The following is a 21,441-nucleotide window of genomic DNA, read 5'->3' as shown; positions in this document are numbered from 1 at the left end:
TGGATTCGACGCGAGTGCGACGCGAAAAGTGAGCCGGTCCGCCGCGTCTTCGACCCGTTTCGACCCGGGGAAAGGGAAACGCGGAGGTGTCGGACGTCGACATCGTGGAGGATCTGACAACAGACAGATGGAGGATGCCCCTCTGATCGTTGTCGTCGTCGTTGCTTTCGGACGGACACCAAGGGCACCGGGATCTTTTGTCCGGGGCCTTCCGGTAGCGCGACGCGTCACTTCCGTCACGCGTTCCTTCCTCCGTCGCGAGTTCTGTCGTCGTGTCGTTCGCGGTCATTTCGTCATTTGTCAGCTCGCGACACTGTGCCCGCTTCTTTTGAGAATAGAATTCTTTCGCGCTCGGTCATATGACAGGCTATCCCGCAAGTTCCGCTTCGTGTGACGCTTCGCTCATTCGCAGCCAGCTGCGATTACTCTGCGCGGAGTTAACAAAGATCTTGAATGTTCGAAAAAAAACGAGGCTAGGTGACAATTATCTTTTTTTGTACACGATGTAAATTTCTTTAGTCTTGTTTTTCAATTTGACCCTTAATTTATAACCGTCTGGAAAAATCAGACTCAACTCTCTTAATTTTCAAGTATACTTTCGTAACTAAACGCTTCAGATAGGCTGCGTTCTATCGCGGTATCTATGTTAAGTGCGTAATTCTGTGAAGATATATATATATATATATCAATATATTTTATACTATCCTAAAAAACTTTGACAGATGTAATGCATATCTAGGGATGTGTCTCGTTTTTAACGAAATTAGACTCCTATATCTCTTGAAAACTGTCACTGACGATAATAAATAACGACAGCAGCAAATTTCAAAAAGTTAGATAAATTATTGATTTTGCAAGCGACATTTTAAAGTCATTCAATTCGTCGCTGACATTGTCTGGAGAACGAACGGGTACGTTGGAAAACTTTTGCCCCTGAGAAAATCTTGACTTATTAATTATTTTAAAAATTGCGTGTATACGTCAGAGAATGATCTTATGCTATATATATTTTATCTTCGCAAATTCAGAGATTTGAGATTGTCATGTTATCACCAATCGAAATATTATTCTCGTCATACTTGAGAGTGGATACGTGATTGAGCTTAAACTAGCGAGGCAAAGTTCAGTCTGAACTCGGTGTTCTCGAACCCGGAGCTGGATTATATTAAAGGTTGCGGAGGGCATCGTGCGCTCGCGGGAAGAGTTATAAGACCGTTGAGAAGTTTCAGCGAGTCCATTCGCGGTCGACGATGGGTGTCCGTACTTTTGACGTATAACATAACGCGGAGTGATGTGAGATCTTTTGTGACAGCAAGCGAGGAGAGAAATTGCGCGCAACACGGCGAAACATACGTAAATTGATATATCATTTATCATTAAATTTATATTAAAATGCAATATATCAAGTATATATATTCATTAATATTTAACGATGGATCAAAACATTTTATACATACATTTTCTGTTAATTACAAAGAGCACTGCTTATTTCTCTCTTTTTTTTTTCTCGTATAAATATTTAATAAAATTTCAGATGAAGAAAAATTTTAAAAATTTAAATATCGTCAAATGATTATATATAATTAATAATATATATGATTAATGATTGATAGTACAATACGTTTAATTAAATTTTGAATGCGTCTATTATTATTATCTCCGTACTAGAATATTTTATACTGAAAGACGCGCTATAGCTTTATTCCGATGCATGTAGTGAAAATATGGAAATATTTGGGTCCGTCGAAGTGATTAACGTAATGCGGCTCGGTTGACATCGCTCAAAATACTAAATATATATTCGATACTGATATTAGATGCCGTTGACGGGGACATCCGTCACGTCGTTGATCAATAAGATTTGCCGCGGACGATAGATCGCGTTCGAAAAAGCGGAAAAATCCCGTCGACGTATTAGAGTGACACGTCCTCAAATTTGATTTCTGACGAAGCCAACAATAATTGTCAATCGTCCTTGATCGAACCGGCGAGTTGTATAGACGAGAAGACCTACCTACACGTCGTACAGAAACATATCCCGCAAACGCGCTCGATCTTTCCCGAATGTTCTTTGGCTGCAATTAATCATTCTGCCGATTAACGTAATCAATCTAGATGTCAACGCGTCATTTCGCGTCCCGTCAATGCTTTCGCTTTTTTTTTTTTTTCTTCTTTTGTATTCGTACATGTAAAACGTCATCGCGAGAAAGAGAGGTTGCCTGGGAAATTGGTTTCGCGAGAGAGAATGGGTCGACCGGTGACTTTGGAGTCGAAGTTTGAAAATGCTTTGTTCCCGCTAAAAAAGGTGTTTGAAAAAGAGGAGGGCTCCGCGCGGATCGATATATCAGCTTGACTCTCATCCCCTCCTGTCCTCGCCCCTCTATTCCCGGGATGACGTTTCTCCCAGATATCAGTGTGAACAAATATATCCGGTATATGACGAGTATATTCATTGATAACGCGACTCTCTCGCTCTTCGTGCTGAAGCTTTTATGACGTAGATTAATATCTATCTCTCGAATCGTGAAATTCTTGTAAAGATTAAAACGTGCATAATAATGACTTAATTAATTAAACATTGACGGACTGCAATTAAATTGTCACGTTTCGACCTTGTTGAATTCCTTGTACAATTGAATTATTTAACATGTTAATATATGCTTTTGTGTATCGCTCGAGTCTCGCTTCGCATGCCAAATCACGGATTCGTAATTAACGTAATGAAACATGAAACTGGGGAAGAAGTACTTGAAGAGAACTAATGAATAGTGATTAGGAGCCTAACGCTCGCGACTCGCTTAAACAATCGAGCTCTGTGTTGCGGAAATTAAGCAAGATTTCCCAACGGCGGGTGGAAAATGCCGTTCCTGCGAATGAATCATCGTGACGCAATGTTTCGTAACCCGCGGCACATATAATTATCCGCGACCTTTCTCATTTATCTCTCTCGCATTATCGAATCACCGCGTCGTAATCCCTTTGACGTTCGCGCTTTCAAAAATTCTCTCCCTCTCTTCGCAGGCACTCTCGGTGGCGATGTAAAGCGATGTAAACGTCGCCGTTGCCGACGCGTTTACTTGTTGCATCGGCAAAACTTGGAAATCTCTCGGCGCGCGCGGCCTCGTAAATTCACAATAACCCGCGGAATTAGCGCGTATCCCGCGTCGATGTCGCGATGCGTGCCCGTAATTGTACGCGAAACCCGCCGGGGATTAGACACATTCGACGCGTATGTTCTTGCATCTTCGCGGCATTTCATATTGAATAGTAGTGGAAGTTGGATATCGGAGCAAAGTTGAAGTAAAATTACAGTGCACGTGACGAGTGATCGTAAATTCGAGAGTTATAAAATCAATGATATTTATTTAGAGACCGACGTGTCTGAGAAGCTTCATTGCTTTCATCTCGAATATTCGCGCACGCTACTCTTAACTCTCTCATCAGTTTTCTTGAATATTTTTTTATCCAAAGGTTTTCTTTTGACGGTACAACTTTTCCAATAACGGCCGCAATATCAACGCCTCGATAACGAGTAACATCGTATCCCGAGAGTTGCAGGAAGTAGAGTAGGAAAAAAAATGGGGGGAAAAAAAGAAGGAAAAAAAATTTTTTTTTTTTTTTTTTTTTTTTTACGTGTACAAATGTATGACGTTCGCGAAACTACAGAATAGCAGAATAGGTTTGTCCTTGTTCTGGATTTATCATTGTCGTGTAACAAACGACTATGCTTCTCTTTGAGGTCTTTATTATCAAGTAAGGAAAGCACTTGAAGAGACACAGTTATTGAAACTCGCGACGAGAGCCAATAGAGAAACAAATTTACTGAATTACTTTTAGACGCAAATGTCCTTTGAAGTCGGAAAGTGCCTTATTTTACAAGTTACAGAAGAAAGTTTACGGAAATTTACAGACAATAGCTGTGATAACTATAACAATGGCGATATTTATTCAACATTACCGTACATAGGTATAACTACCTCGTATTAAAACCACAATCATACTTTTGTTCTGTCTAGTGTTCTTTGACATTTAAAATACACAAGTTTATCGGAGGGGGAATTTATATATAATCGCAACTTTTTCTTTAAAAATTTCAAACTCATCCATGTCCTCCCCAACAATTCCGTGCTCATTTCGATTCGCGACCGCAATTATTACGCAGCCTCGTTCCTTCCATTCCGCGTCATCCGGTATTAACGGAAGTGTAACGTCAATCCCTGCCATTACAAATGTAATTATTTACAAAAGCGTGCACAGTGGCGGCTTTTCCTCGAATATCTCGAATACGTCGAAAACATCGCGCACATTCGATATTCGTTTACGCAGTTTTTCGCACGTCGATGTATAGTTCTGTCACCGGCAAAACGATGAATCTATCCCGAGTGACGGAGGAAATTCAAGCGAGAACCGAAATTTCATCCGCGTCGGAAGCGTCGCAGTGTTTTCAGCCGAGGAGGAAGCGTCTATCGATCAGCCTCGACCCGAAAAGGTAAGTAGGCGAGCACCATGGTTACCGTTATCTCCCTAGATCGTCTCTAACTTTTAATAAATTCAGCTGATTATACGTTCCGATGGCAGGTAACCTTGCATATTGCGTATAGTGTTTAACGAAATTCAAATAAATGGATTATATAAACACGTGTCCTCGGCCAATATAAATTCTTTCTGTTTATTATAAATCAAACATGTGTTCCAATAATAATATTTAAACAGGGAAGTTGTCAGTTTTATTTAATCGAAATACGCCTGTACGAAATATCGCCATATCTACACCGCTTCCTGTATATATTTCGACGTATTCGGAAATTTGAATTCGGGCGAATGCAAAAGGCGTATGTTGCTATGCAACGGTGATTCGGATGCTGGGAACGCGAAAGGGCATTTTGGGAAAGATTTGCATGAAGATGGAAGGCAATGCGGTTTGCGAATTAAATTGAATTTGCTTCCGGAAAAAAAGAAAGAGAAAAGAAGATTTAAGGCGCGTTGAAAGTGGTGCGCTTGGCAAACTGGCAACTTCGAATTAATGCAAATTAACATTTCGCGCGCGCGCGACGTTACATCTGAAAAGAAGAGATATATCTGCACAACACCAGAAACTATACACAATATACACCGCGTGTACAAGTGCGCAAATGTCAGATAGGGGAGCCTAATTAACGTACCGGTGTACTGTGGCACATTCCTCATGAAGAATATGCGTGTTACGCCATTAATTATTAATTAGCGCCGCAATATGTAAATTATAATGCACCGATAAACGCACACAACATACATTAAAAATACTTGCACATAAAGATATATACATTATAATCTTTAAACGTACGAAAAATTTGTTATCCTTTCTCCGGTTAAATCTTAATTATAGCCGACCGTGCACGGCGCATGAACTCTTCCGTCGTTGTATCACGAAAAGAGTATCACGGCTGCATGAATTATTGAGTGAAAAAACGTTATTTGCGGGAAATTACATTCTAAGCACGATGCATGCTGAAGATTAAAATCCAGTGTAAAAGCTGCGTACTACCTTTATCAGCGTTGTTTATGCCGGCGTAACTTTCCGGGGTGTACAACGTGCATAAATATCTCCGTTAAACTCAGGCTGCAAGATTAAAAACTTTTTCCCCGCCGCGCGCACCACAGGGCCGGGGCCCTTTCCGCATAAAATTCTAGCGAATTTACAATTAAATTTCACAACCGCGATAATAAAGTAAATAAACGCGCCACCTTTCTATGCAAATTGAACGCGAACGTTTCTTCGGCCCGAGCGTAACGCGATTATCGCCCTCACACGAAACCGTACCGATTGTTGAAGGGAAAAGATAGAAAAAAATAAATAAATAAATAAATAAATCTCTCGAGGTTCCATCTTTCGAGTAAGAATACCTGCGGGGAGAATCGATCTCTCGCCATTGGGATTATTTTACAGAATACGCGCGCGCAACCGTTCGTAAAATAATAATTCCCCGAGATATCTCTCAAAATGGGGTGGGAGAGAAGATGGTCGTGGCGCGCGCGGGGGGAGGGGGGTAGGAGGGGGAGGCCCAAGATCGATCTCTCGATGCTATGCTGAGGGTTATTTCGCGTGGCGCGGCCGCGCTATCAGCTGCGTGCGCGAAATGTGGCAGGAATTCGAATCCGCTCCCCCTTCCTCTCTGAACTTCCTCCAACGCGGTCGGTCCACGAGTTATACGACCAGCCGGCCGTTGCTGCAGGGCTGCAGAAACGAGAAACGACAGCACCCCACGGGAAATTGTATCGACGCCGCGCCACCGCTCGCGAGCAAATCGATTTCTTTTTACAGTTTCGAGGAAGGAACAGCGATTATTGCGCAGCTCTCTCCCTCTCTCTCTCTCTCTCTCTTTCTCTCTCTTTCTCTCACGCGACTCGCGAGTTGGGACGAACGTGTTTCGCGACAGCGTGTTTCGAATGAGAAAGCGAAATTACTCATATATATATTTGCTAATTATGATTATATCTCTAATTATTAAATGGTATAAAAAAAAAAACGTAATATAAATTGAAGACATTTGCTCGTCATATTTCTATAAACATGCAGAATCATAAAAATGTTTCTTAATATATATTTATATATCTGTATATTTATTTTAGAGTTGTGCTTGATAACAACATCGAGTTTTATTACCTACATTTTGATAAAGGTGATAATCTCAACTATGTGTGTATATTTGTATTTTATTACAAACGCCTGTTCTGCAGCTTGTGCTGTGACTTGATGACGCAAGTCTGAGTCACTGTATGTATAGAGTGTACGTAAACACACATTGCGAATATGATATAGTTGAGCGGTCGACCATAATCCCAACGTACAGACCGCTCGTATCACACGATAACTTGATCAACTAGATTTACATTCTTATTCCGATAGTAGTTTTTCTAAGAGTCTTCGATTTATTAATATCTCTTAAATTTTAGTGAAAAAATATCGTAATGCCGACAATTAATTAAAGATCATCGAAAGTGTGCGATCGTTAAATTCAATGATAATTAATGCATGGATCATAACCGTCGGTCGTAAACCGCAAAATTGTGGTTTTATGTGTACTAGATGTTTACTCTTCTCTGTTATGTAAAGATTTATATAAGTATTTTCGATGTTCTCTTATCAAATCGAACCTGCAAAAATCGCCTAAATTAAATACAGAACCTAAATGTACACCTCAGATGTTTAAATTATTATGACAAAATAATCAAAAGTTATCTGATATATATTTTATGATGTAGAATTTTTGATAGAAATCAATTTTAGAATAGGAAATTACACCATCTTTTTACGCGCGATAAATAACGATATCGCAAATATCGGTACGTGAATATTTAAGTGCGAACCGACGAAGTCATTATGAAACCAACAAACGTGTACAAACGGAAAGAACCTTTGACTAATGTAGCATCACTAATTTAACGGAAAAGTAATAATGTGTCGTATTTTTTATTATTAGAGCCACAATAGCCGCCTCGTTTTCATGTTATTCGTATAATTACTCGGGCTATCGTTTAAATACAGAACCTAAATGTACACCTCAGATGTTTAAATTATTATGACAAAATAATCAAAAGTTATCTGATATATATTTTATGATGTAGAATTTTTGATAGAAATCAATTTTAGAATAGGAAATTACACCATCTTTTTACGCGCGATAAATAACGATATCGCAAATATCGGTACGTGAATATTTAAGTGCGAACCGACGAAGTCATTATGAAACCAACAAACGTGTACAAACGGAAAGAACCTTTGACTAATGTAGCATCACTAATTTAACGGAAAAGTAATAATGTGTCGTATTTTATTATTAGAACCACAATAGCCGCCTCGTTTTCATGTTATTCGTATAATTACTCGGGCTATCGTTTCAGCGAATAATTCGCATCTGCTACCGCAATTAGTTATTGCATTGCAAATGAATGCAAAAATCGAACGATTAGCCGTGAAATTGTTCGTCGACGAATCGCATAAAAGCTTTAAATTTTCCGTAACTTTAATTACTTTTATTGCACTTTCGTGGTTTAACACTAATTTAGTGAATAATTAAATTTTCTCTCTCTCTCTCTCTCTCTCTCTTTTTGTCTGTTTAAATCAAGGACTGTTTCAAATTTGAGGAGAAAAGAGAAAATAATTTATCTGATATAATAATGTACTTTAATTTTATTTTAGGAGACGTTGAAAAATATAATTTACAACTTTCAAATATTTTGTTTTTTTAATTCTTTGCCTTAATGACATTTTGATTTGCAATTTGAATAAATCTCCCGATACATCATGATAATAAGTCATTTTAATTAAACCAAGGTACTTCCATGCTTGTAAAATTTAATGGTATCGTTATTAATATGAATATAATTAAAGAGCTTTTTTGTGAAAATTTATAAATTTTAAAATCAAAAAGTTAAACACAAACGTGATATTTAATTAATATTAGAAAATCATACATGTTTCTATATGCAGACTGCGATCCGTGTAAGCTCGGACTTATCCACTGTGCACGTAGACGCGCGTGCGCGACTCAATCGGGCTGGGGAAGGCATTATGCTAGGCAGTCAGGCTCTAGCACGCTTTGTCATTATTCGTGAGAACCCTATCAATTCGACTGGAAGATTGAATAAGAGGAAAAACACGGTGCGATGAGGCGCGCGCCCGTGCCTCTTTTCATCGTTATCGAGAGACCGACAAAAGATATTTGCGAAAAAGAGGAAAAAAAAACACATACATACACACGCACACATACACCCACACATTGTCCCATCTAAATTGAATCTCTCTTTCTTTTTTTCTCGCCTGCGCTATCGTTTGCGTTTTCTCGATCTATCCGAGAGTCGATGAAAAGAGACTCTTATTAACGGTTCTATCTCATGAATTGTCACATATGTATACACGACGATGACTGGCCCCGCCAGTATCCGATTCGATTTTCAATTCGCCGATCGTTCGCCTAATTTTCACCGGTTTTTATTAGAACGTTTTTACCTTCCCGACTTGCACGCGCGAGATTATCGCGAATGACGGAGTCACGCGAAATTAATCGAATCGAATCGAATTCCAGAACGTAATATGCACGAAGGATTCTCCGTAAGAGACGAAAAAAACCGTCTCATCAGAGAGAGAGAGAGAGAGAGAACATTTGATCTATCGGAATTTTTCTGTTCCATTCATGGATGTGATTTTATCATGTAACGCGTTACTATTTCTCCAATCGGTTGCATTCAAAATCGACCAAATACGGAATTTGCGGGAGATTTATTTATTATCTGATTTTTATTTTCGGCTTTGAAAATATCGAAATACAACCAATCAATGCAGATGATATGTAAAAAAAACAGACTTATAAATTACAGCTATGTACATTTTTATTTAAAAAATTGGTAAAATTTCACACACGATTTGCAATCGCGAAAGCGATCCAGTAATAAGAGACAGAATGTTAACAATTTATAACGCGCGTTGTCGAAGGGAAAAATATATATATTGGAAAATATCAAGCTGTGTGCATTATCAACTTACAGCTCAAATAATTGTGATGTATCGCGCACAAAGTGCAAGTGAACTATTGGCTTTTCTTTGCCACTTTATTTATTAGCGACATTTGTTAGCGCGAGATTGATGGCAGTAAATTTACATTACTGGCTACTTTGATTTATACAATTTCATATACATTATATCGAAATAATATATATTATACGATAAAATGTCTATATAATTATGGATATCGATGAGTATTACCGATCAAATTAAATAAATGCGATATTTCACGCATCATTAGATATAATAGGTAATTTAATAATTCAATTGCTACATATATTGTAAATGAAGATACTGAGAGAATTTCTGTTTTTATTCATTTAATTTGAGAATAATAATTTCAAATATATTTGAGTCACAATTACTGAAATATTAGATCGGTTTTCTATTTCTGGACATCATTTATTGATTACAAAAATTTTGTAAAAGAATTATATAATAATGGATGTGATTAAATGCATATATCGAGATGTTGCTTAAGCTGTAAAGCCAACGAGACGAATCCCGTATAATATATTCATATAAGGGAAAAGACCAGTATACATCGTGATCGATAAATGCTTCTTGAGAGAGGAAGAGGGAACAAGTTGAAGAGGGAAGCAAGGAGATTCACAAGAGACGACGAGCAGATACGAAGGAGCTAGACGGTAACGCTCAACGGAGAAGATTGGCAATTTTCGCAAAATTAAGCGAATTGAATCGAATTATGTCGAGCCGATGACGTCAGCCTTGTAACTCGCTGAATTGGCGAGAAATGCAGCTCTCTCCGTCCCTCTCCATCTTTATCACGTTCTCTCTTTCTGTCTCTTCCTTGACTCATTTGTCCCTTTAGTTCAACCTGTATTTATCATCCGCGAGAAGAGGTATATTCCCTTGTAATTCCCGATAGCGGACAAATTTCTGTTTTGAACGCATCATCGACTCGCTATCTACGACGCGACGGACGCCAGCGGGTGACTGATTGACTCGGTTGAACTTAATTGCGCGTGAATCATTCGTTCTACATAATTGCACGGAGGAGTTATCGTCGTATGTTATGCTTATCACGTGCCACTAGCTCCTGTGCCTACCCCATTAAATACAAAAAGAAAAACAGACATATACGGACGCATACAATTTTGCATCGCAAAGTCACGCGATCATCGTAAATACAGCGTGACTCTCTGTTAATGTTTATGATTTCCGTAAATCATTAGTTCCAAGTGGAACAAAGCAATCAACCAACACGTGCTTGTTAAATATGTCGCAAGCGCGATAAAATTTAGAAAAATATCGTTAAAAACTTGAGAAATGCTTTAAATTGTAATTAAATTGTATTAAATTAATAAATATAATTGAAATTAAAATTTTGAGAGATAATTGAAATTTTTTAATTATTAAATATATAATTTAATTCTAAAACTTACACAAAAGAAAATTCGTACTGAAATTCGAACGGGGTTAACAGACGATTGTGACATTAAATACATCTCATCTATCTTAAGAAATCTTCAACGCTATACTCCAACGTCCTTGAAACGTTCGGACCTGCTCTGTCAATTGCAAAGATCAGAACGTGGAAGTACCTCGAGGAAAAGCGTTAATTACCTTTAAACCGCGACAGTTTACAGTGTCATCAGCGTGGTGACCCTCTTGAGAGGCGGAGGCGGCCTATGCAATGTCAATTAACTCGGGTATAATAATGTTTACGGCTCTTGCGCGCGGCAAGAAGACGAACAATCCCCCAGCTCTTCCTTCTTCCGATGGGAGGAACCACGGGGAACAATAAAGAGTTTTACGACGAAGAATCTCCGAGGAGCGATCTCGCGCGATGTTCGTGCAAGACCGGAGTCGTGAGCAAAACCGAGAGCGTGGCTAATAAGAGGGAAGCATGACGAAAGAATGTGATTGATAGTTCAATCATTTCTCGAGCCTCAACTATCAGACTCCGATGATCTAAGTCGTTTTCACGCTTATCGATAGTGTCGATGGTGAGGTGTTGCTCGGGATAACAAATCGATGCGCAAATCCTCTTATAGTATTTTATAGATCTGTGATATATAGATGTACTTTAGAGATCGTTAATCATATTTATATTTGGCGAGAGTATCGTTGAGTATTTTTATAAGAAAATGTAGGATGTTTTTTTATTATTCGAATAAGAATTGTAGAACAAATAAGGAGCGTAACATGCAACGTAGAAGAGAAATTGTTGTAAGTCTGTGGGTAACATTGCTAAATCTCTCGCCGCCTCATATTGCGGCCTTTATGACAATCCTCGCCCACACGTTACGAAAGCAAGACCGCAGTACGCGCGTCCAGGAGTTGAAACCCGAGACTCCACCACATCCGCCCCGTACAGAGTTGATCTGACTTTCTGATCTTCGTGTATATTTGAGCCTTAAGATGTGCACTAAGAAGCGCAAGAAAATATATACGCGCAATAAAATACGATCTTTGTGAAATAAAAAAAATTAAATTCTCTTATTTTAAACAAACACGATATTTATTTAAATATTGTACAATGTTCTCTTTGCATTGAAAATTAATTACATAAAAATATAAATTCGATAATGTATAACAAAAGATTATTAGATTGTCATTAAGCTTAAAGAAAGCATTTTCCCATTTTTAAAGCTAATTTTCTCGAATATAAAGCCCCCCCGTACGAAACAATTTTATTCTACATTTTTGACTAATTTTTTCATGTAATATCATTATCTTCCCGGTTGTACCAGCAGTTACGGGACACTGTATATAACATGATTAGACTGTCGAGACGAGTATTATGAGAGTTATGTACCGCGGGACAAATATGCGTTTTACTGGTCCACGGGGATATACATATTATAATACGTATACCTCCCTTTAGGATTAAGGCGGCAGTGCACACCATCGCGCTTTAGAAGGAGATATCGATAGCGAAGCAGATTCCCTCGGAATTTCGCTAAAACTTTACGGACACATCTGAGACATAAAATCGGAGAAAGCAGGCGTTTAAATAATACGAGACATTTAAAGATCTTTATCCTGTATTGAAAAATTAATTGTTAAAATTTTCTTTCTAAATCTCTAGCTCGCGTCAAGATAGTTCTTTATATTCGACCGCGTTAATTTCTCGAAAATTACGAACGCTTAACGCTACATATATTTATGCGTGTGTTGAGAAAAAATTGATTGTACTCTCTTGACTAAAGAAACTGCGATTACACAAAGTATTACGATAGAAATACAGACAAGAAAAGCTCGCGGAAGTCACTCCGGATATGACAGACGATCCCGAGCATCTCGCGTATGAGGGGCGGCGAGCATTCCTCGAGGATATTCGAAGCCGCGAAAAAGAAAAAGTATAAGTCCGGGATGAGGGGGGATTCTCTCTCCGTGATGCTGGAGGGACAAGGAAGCAAAGTGGAGCGAAGGATATCGCGAGGGAGCAGACAGCGGGTAGAGTAAAGGCGCTCCGCTAACGATCGAGTGAATACACGAGAAGAAGAAAGAGAGAGAGAGAGAGAAAAGGAAAAGAAAGTAAGGAATAGCATAAGAAGGTGCGGGAAAGGAAGCGCACGATGAAGGTTTTACTGCCGCGGTTATGTTCGTCGGTTCGCGCAATTTCGATGTATCTGAATCGGGGGAGGAGCCCTATCTAAACGAGCCCGGTGGAATGAATCCGCATCTACCTACTCATCTCGGTCTCATCAGGCGCGGGGGGAAGGGGGGGAGAGAGGGTTGGAAAAGGACACGGCCCATAAAAATGCTGTAACGACGCGGCCCTTGATAGAGTCTCGCTCTCGCGTAACAAAGATTTTTTTGCGAAAGGAGAGAGGACCGAGCGTAACACTCGTACTTCGATTACTAAAGCGACACACACGCCATAAGCTACAACCGCACCCACAGCGTGTATGCACTCTCGTTATAAAAACACAGCGTACCGTGAATTGCGAAGCGACGAGACTGCACCCGTTTCATCGTAATGACGCAATAATGCTTATATTGTTTAAGAATAGACGGTTCGCGGACGTTTCCAAGATAGCTCGGATTGTCTGTCTCGTTAACGCCGATAAAGAGCGACAAGAGAGAGAGAGAGAGAGAGAGAGAGAGAGAGAGAGAGAGAGACAAAAACAGTCGACACTTAGATTGGTCGAGTTTGTAGCTAGTGTGAGATATTCCATTTTTATGTGGTTGGCACAAAGGCAACGGATAAGCTTACGTTATGCATGAAACGCGGGGGACGAAGACACGTGGAAGCGTGAGGGGGAGCGGGCAGGGTACAAAAAGGAACTCGGGAGACTAATTCGTGAAGAGGGAGAAAGAAAGAGAGAGTGACAGGAAGAGGAGTGTACCGAGTTACAAGGTGCGCAGTTGAAGCAGATTGGTCGTGGATCGGGGGACGGGGGCGAGAGGGGGAGAGTGTTAACGATATGTACACACAAGCAGGCCGCACAGACCGAAAGGAAGGGAAAACACCGAGGAAAACAAAACGTGGAAGGGGGCCAGAGTTGCCGAAGAAGGAACTCGACTGAAATGTGTCTCGGTTCCTCTGACGATTCTCAATCATCCTGTTTACTCGCCTCTCGTTTTCCCTTCCCCTCAACGCCGGCCGTTTGTGTCCGTACCTCTTTTCCGTCTCTCCCTTCCCCCTCTGTCTTTCCCCTTTCCCCTCCCTTCCCCTCTCCTACCCCCGTCTACTATCCCGCCTCCGTCTCCGTGTCAGTCTCTTTTGTTCGTCGCGCACGCACCGATGCGAAACAAGCATTGTTCTAAAATTGTTTCACCTGCTCCCACCTCCCCCGCGTGCCAGGCCCCCGTATTCGTTACATGGTATTCTTAATGGCCGGGAGTTTTTGTCTAGTGAAGTAGCGATAAAATTGCGACTAATTCTTAATAGGTCATGCACATTAGACTACAAAGTTCAAGGTAAATTGAAATCATACGATTTTCGATGCTATTCGTACTTTGACATTTTTGTTAATGAAATTATTTAAATTTCGATCTATAAAAGAGAGAGGAAGAGGGAGAGACCTTCTCATATGTATGAAATGTAGAGAACCTGCAGACGCTTAGTAAAAATTGATGATTTATATATTATTATATATTTATTGATTGGTTTAAACAATTATATAACCACCGATGTGAAATTGTCATGTTAATTGATACGCTTTAGTAGACCTCGCGCTCGATTGTGCTATGACAGCCGCCGAGCCTCGCTTGCAATGACGCCTTACGTAATGCCTATTCTCACGATATGGCTCGCGGAACGGAATAAAGCTACTATCTGTTCACGTCTTCGCTCGTTTCCTCCTGCGGAGAGCTGTATCCCTTTCGATTCACTTAACGATGATTCATAAAGGAGGTCGCGCCTAGTTCTCGTCGGACAAATTCGAGATGGAGATCTACCCACGTACGAAGCGTCGAGAATGATACGAGGTCGCAGGAAATGTATTTCATAGAGAGATGAAGATGTAAAAATCGACGCGAAAAAGGTTTTTTCCTGCAATTAAATTATATACATATATATTATGTAATAGTATATTTTTTTTCTCGGTAACAAATTGCAATTATTTTACAGCCCATAACCATTTTATAATTAATAATCGTTGATTAATAATCAATAATTTGATAATTAATTAACTTTAATTCTCTCATCGGTTTTTTCAGGCGTAAAACTAATAAATTCTCGATTAACCCATGCAATACAATCGGATTAATATATATTCGCGTGTGTGACCGTAGTAAAATAGACTAGATTACGTTAGAATACCGGTTCCAGTATAAAGCACAGGTTTATTGCAGTCGATAATATGAAACCTTGACATTTTACTCAAAATACACATCGATTCGGCTCGCATTATTTTATTAAAGCTGTCGTTCACAAAAAGCCAGGCGACTGGTTGAATTTTTTTATAAATTGCATGTGGGATGGACAACGTCTCATTACCATATATTCTCATTATGATATACTCTTGTGATTAGCATACTTGAAAAAATATTTGATAATAGTAATATACTTTATATCAAGTATAAATATTTTTTGATAATTGAGTTTTATAAAAAAATCCCATAGATATGAGTTTTTACTTCAAGTAAATCTCATAATATATAAGTTCTTCAAGTAGCTCCAACTAATTTATTTCATTATTAATTCATAATTGATACGATTATAATCCCCAGCATCCTCGATATCGCAGTGTACCTTTAATATCTTTACACTGATTTACATAAAAATCTAGGTTTCGAGAAAAAGCTTCAAATTTAAATAATTTAGTGACATATATACGCTAAATGTCTCGACAGAGCAATGGCATTAACGTAATATTTTAATGGCGATTGTCTTGTATCCAATTGAACCAATATGTGTCCAGCCTCCTAGACCAAGCATTCTTCGTCCCTCCGAGAGAAATGAAAGCGCCGATGTTTCTAAGCGAGGGGGACGAGGGGGGAAAGGAGGAGGTGAGGCAGCAAGAGGCATGAGGCAAGCTCCCGTCGAGTGACTAACGATCCTCGTGACTAACGCTCTTGTCTATCGGCGCCGCTTATTCGCCGTTTCTCGCGCGTCGAGTGATTCACGGGGGTCCATGAGCGTAACGAGAAGGAATCGCTCTCGTCACGGTAACACAGAGCTCGCATTATGTTCTTTCGCCCGATCGCTCTCGTTACGATTCGTCCGTTTACGCCCATTGTCGTCCTCTCGTTCACCGTGGTGTATTTTAGCGCGCTTCCTGGACGACGAATCGATCGTACGGGATCGATAGAATCGTGCGTTTTACGAAACGAATCATCTCTCTTTCGCGATGAAATCGACGGGGGAGAAAGTTACTTTTTAGATAAATTTTGACGTATTTGAGAGAATGTATGTGTGTGTATATATCTGTCTCTGTATATAATATGTATTACGAATTTTGGCATATTCACATTGAAATATTTGGACCATCTTACAAACGCAGTAAAATAATTCCCGAGATAAGTATTTAGCATTTCTGTATTCGATTGGTGAAACGGAGATTGTCGCGGTGCTTCCTGAGAATTCAAGTTCCACTGCTTTAAGTGAATCAACAATCGCGCGATTATGCGATCCGATTGAAGGGATTAACGTTCCTCGGGGTCGCGGATATTAACGCACCGACAGTATCGGTGTAATCGTCGTTCCATTCATCGCTCAGAAACGATTCCATTCATCTCGGCTCCTTCCATTTTTTCCCTTTGCTACTCTTTCAGCGACGCAACGAAGTTTGGAGAATAGGAATTCATTAAAATTCTTCTCATTCGCGCCGTGTACACCGCGTGCGTTTAAGCACTCGTCGTATAAGCGTGTCCTTGACGAGTCGGATATTCCCTCTCGTTGGGGGATTCACGGCGAGTGTAACGCACAAAAGAAGGGAAAAATGTAACGATACGTGGGCGAGGAGATTTGCTTCTGCGCGCGTGTGGCAGCGACGAGTGCGTGTCGCATGAGGAAGTAAATGGCATCCACACACATACAAGGTACACACGCACGATGCGTATCTCTGTAAATGTCCGTTGTACACGTATCACGACTCGTTCGCGATTACGCGTTGCGTAACGCGATGTACGCATGATTCACGCGCGTGTGCGCGCGCAGAAATGCATTTATGTGCCACGAGAATATTGCACATTCGAAAGAGAGCGTACTCAGATCTATGTATCTGAAAGCCCTTCGACTACAAATAAAATATTGTTCTCAAATGGGATTATATTGGATGATTGCATAAGTTCGTGCCCGATTTTCATAGATGGCATTAAGTTACTGCATGAAAATTGCAGGAGTTGCAATGGGAAATTCTGCAGCACCTGCCATATTCTCCAGATATTGCGCCTTCAGATTTTTATCTGTTCCGGTCTTTGCAGAATAGTTTAAATGGCAAGAATCTCAATTCCGAGGAAGCTGTTGAAAACCACCTTACAAACTTTTTTCAAGAAAAACCAAGTTCTTTCTTCAAAAATGGAATCGACAAGCTTGTAGATCGTTGGAAAACCATTGTAGAAAAGAATGGAGACTATATAATTGATTAATAAAAATGTTATCTCTAAAATATAATCTATTGAAGTTTATATTTAAATCGGGCACGAACTTATGCAATCACCTGATATATAGATATCTCGAATGTATTATCAAAAGCTAATCGAAATTTATGGCACTCGCTGATCGTTAAAAAAAAAAAGCACAATTTTGCTATTTTCCATTTTGTCCTTGGTATGCTCGATTTGCATTCTGCGGGAAAAGCGGGATTTTCTTAAGAGCCGGGAACCGGAGAAGAGTGGGCGTTTTATCGGGTTCGTGCCAGATCCGATCCTGGATGTAACCCTATCGGCCGATATTCCCTTACTCGACGCCCTTGGCGATAACGCCGTGCTTTCTTTCGTGCCGCAATTGCGCGTCGTTGCCTATCCTTTTACCGCGGTTGTGTTCGGAGTCTACTTTCGTATCTTGAGAGTTTGAGTAAAGGGACAGAGGAGAAAGAAAAGGGATATAGAATGCGCGCTTATATACTCGAAAATGATCGTTTTCACTGTGTCTTGACGTACGAAATCAATAACCTCGGCATTGAACTGCTCTAAGGACTAGAATGTAAGCTACTTTCGAATAAGTAATGCAAATAAGAATGGAATGTGATAAACAGATTTCAATTTGAATGCATTTTAACAAACTTTTAAAGGGCTTGTCATAATTTTTTTTCCCCGCGAAAACTACGCTACGCGCGCACGTGGTGCTTTTATTTCCTAAACTTTAGTATAACAGGAATTAAAAATTAAATTTTCTCATTCTTTCTCTCTCCCTGCAAAGTTTCATTCGTAATAAATATGAAATCCACAAAATATACTTTCATTTCAATTCACGTAACTATATTCTCGTACCTTCGTGCAATTAAAACTTTTTGTACGGCTTAAGATTAAAATTACTTAATAAGTTTTATTATTAAGCGCTCATCCAGTCTTCTAGCGAAGCTCTAAACGTCTTAATCCTTTGTGCACTCCTGTTTACGAGGAACGTTGTTTAATGGGTAAACGTAATACGATATTTTGCATCTAGGTTCCGTAGTGCATTAAAGCACCATTATTTAATTTATTTCTACATAAAGAAAAGTACTCTAAAAATTTCACCTGTTCTTTATTTGTACATATATGTTATTTTTGTAGAAAAATCGTTGTGTCAATTTAATACTTGCGATACACATCTCATGAGAAATAAAAGTGATTATTATATTAAACGAAATAATCAATTTTTCTAAAAATGTCATACATACATTTTTTATATATTATGATTTTATCTAGCTATTAAAAAGAATATTTAAACAAATAATAAAAACGCGCAGAAACAGAAATACGCGAAAACAGAATTCGCGAAAATAGAGGACCCATTTCGATGAAATACGAGGAATCCGACCCTATGCAGTAGATACTACAAAGAAGTTGTTGAAGTTTACAAACTGCTGACAAGAATTTGTAGCGAAATTCACTGTTGGCTAACAAGCTGTACAGCCTGTAGGACCGCGAAAAACTCACGCTCGTTGTAACTTCTCGAATTAGAATTCGTCCTTTCTTAGAACTGGAATTAACGCTTGAAACAAGATTGAAGGTGCAACTAAAAGTAGAATTAGAATCTGTTCCTTGAACTGAAATTGGCTTATATCCTTTCTGTGACCACGATTTGTGGACTGGAATTGAGTTTACCGAACTGACTTCCCGAAACGAGAACTGCATATAAAGTATGCAAGCGTGCCTTTTTCCTTCGATCGTGGAATAAGTCAAGAAGTAAGATTAATAAATTAATTAATAAAAGCCATTAAAAGTCACATTATACGATTCTCCGACTGAGCAAACGACATAGTATTTGAATGTTGCTGAACAATAATGGTCCATCGAATTAGTACGCTTTCTCATTCCATTAAAAACTATTACAATTACTTCATTATCTCGTAATCTTTGCACTTTATATTACCGCGTTTCACGATACTCGAAAGTTGGTTTTTTTTTGCTTTTAAATATATCCCAAAAAATACTTAAAAAAGGAGGTGTTTTTTCGGAATTGTTTTTTATTTAAAAAACATGAATTTTCTCCGCAATTTATTTTCCGATCCACATAATCGTAAAATTGCATCTCCGAAACATAAATGGACGACAGATAGGCGTTGCTGATGGTAACGCAAGGCTTACCGGGATATCGAAGGATAAACCTGGCTATGTACCGCAAAGCAATACTTTTCTGCGGAAAGCTACGGACGTGGAAAACCGCGGCGACGATACCAAGATACGGAGCGGCAAACAATACTTTCCGGACACACCCTTCCCGAAGCTGCGAGTTTGCGTAACGCGTGATTCATGCGTACGTATTTATACCTAACCTGGATAGATTGTTGATATATTCAGTTGCTGGCAACACACATACACATTTTGTAGAATGAGAGAGCGAAACAGTAGGCGGTGAAGCGTGAGATTTGTACTATTAATTTGATTGTTGTTACTTTATTTGCCTTTCTCTCTCTCTCTCCCTCGTTCAGCGCTCGCGGAGAACGCAACAGCAAAATGTCGAGTTCTGTCTAACATCGTTATATTATACGATTCAGAAACTGTCATTCATAATCTCGCACAAAATTACTCGTTCGTACGTCGAGTTCGTTTAAGAGTCGTAGCTCATTATTTGACGACGCGCGATATATCATTTAACAAATATTTGACGATGTTATTCCGATTGTGTATGTATATGTAAAAGCTATACATTAGTCACGTACATACAGAATGTCTCGTAACTAGTGGTTACAACTGAAAAGATGATAATTCTACATGAAAAAAAAAAGGGATAAAAAATGTATAATAAAATTTTTTCATATCAGGCTTTATTTCCGAGAAAATTGACTTAAAAATTTTAAAAATTAATGTATTTATCTCTCTCTCTAATTTTTAAGATTGAATAACTTTATGCTATGTATTATCAAATTCATCTTGACGACTATTAATAGATAAATATAAAAGTACAACGTTTTTAATACAATAATTCAAAATAATTTGTTATATTGAAGAGAAAGAGACGAAAGTGTACATGAAGCATCTAAATTTTATTTTCAATAGAAAAAATATTGTATTTTTTATATATATTTTTTTAATGATCACTGTCGAGATAAATTTGATAACGTATAATACACGATTGTTACAGTTATTAAAACTTAAAAAAGCGTATGTTATCAATTTTCCAGTTTTTAAATTTGATTTGATCGAAAACAAAGTCTTGTATGAAAAAAATTTATTCTACGTATTTTCGATGTATTCTTTTCATATAGAATCATTATTTTCCCGATTGTAATCACCAATTACGAAATACACTGTGTACACTCCGATAATTTTCAAGCGCAATGTGCCGAATCAATATAACTATTTATTCGATATGCATTTAAGCTGTTATTTAACAAAGTGACAATGTAATAATATAGGAGAAATATTGAAAATTCATACATACTTTTTTATAACCGATAATATTACTTTATATATATTAGTTCTAAATTAAATTCATAGAGTTAAATACATTCAAGCTTCTGCACATATACGTATATTTCAGAATCAAGAAATTTCAATGTTTTCTCCATTTCATAAAATCTTTGTAAAAATAAATTCTTCACAATCGATGATCAAAAATGGAACAGTAGCACGACGCAATACGAAGAGTTTTATAATATAATGCAGCGTGGGTGTTACATACAAGGACGCAACGATTGTGTCATGTAATTCTAGACTGTTATTGAAAAAAGAAAAATACCGTCTGGCTTCATGCACGTTGTCTCAAACGGACGATACGACTATTTCTAAGCTTAATATTATCGGGATCTCTAAAACGTCCGCCGTGATATGAATTTATACGACATTAACATGGATCATTAATTAAACGCATTAATTAATCGCACAGATATCGATTT

At 38.6% G+C, this 21,441-nt stretch overlaps 1 long non-coding RNA gene across 1 annotated transcript in view; it reads left to right on the top strand.

Annotated features, from left to right (window-relative positions):
- The first annotated feature begins 3,632 nt into the window (after window positions 1–3,632).
- The window catches only part of LOC115236234, a 34,560-nt gene continuing 16,751 nt past the window's right edge, over window positions 3,633–21,441 (top strand). Inside the window, exon 1 of the long non-coding RNA XR_003884156.1 lies at window positions 3,633–4,489. This is a non-coding gene — a long non-coding RNA (uncharacterized LOC115236234). The remainder of the gene's footprint in view (window positions 4,490–21,441) is intronic.

Source organism: Formica exsecta, unplaced genomic scaffold (genome assembly GCF_003651465.1).
Source record: "Formica exsecta isolate Colony F162 unplaced genomic scaffold, ASM365146v1 scaffold247, whole genome shotgun sequence".
Lineage (NCBI taxonomy): Eukaryota > Metazoa > Arthropoda > Insecta > Hymenoptera > Formicidae > Formica > Formica exsecta.
Note: the sequence above shows the minus strand (reverse complement) of the source record. Positions and strands in the feature narration are given on the sequence as shown.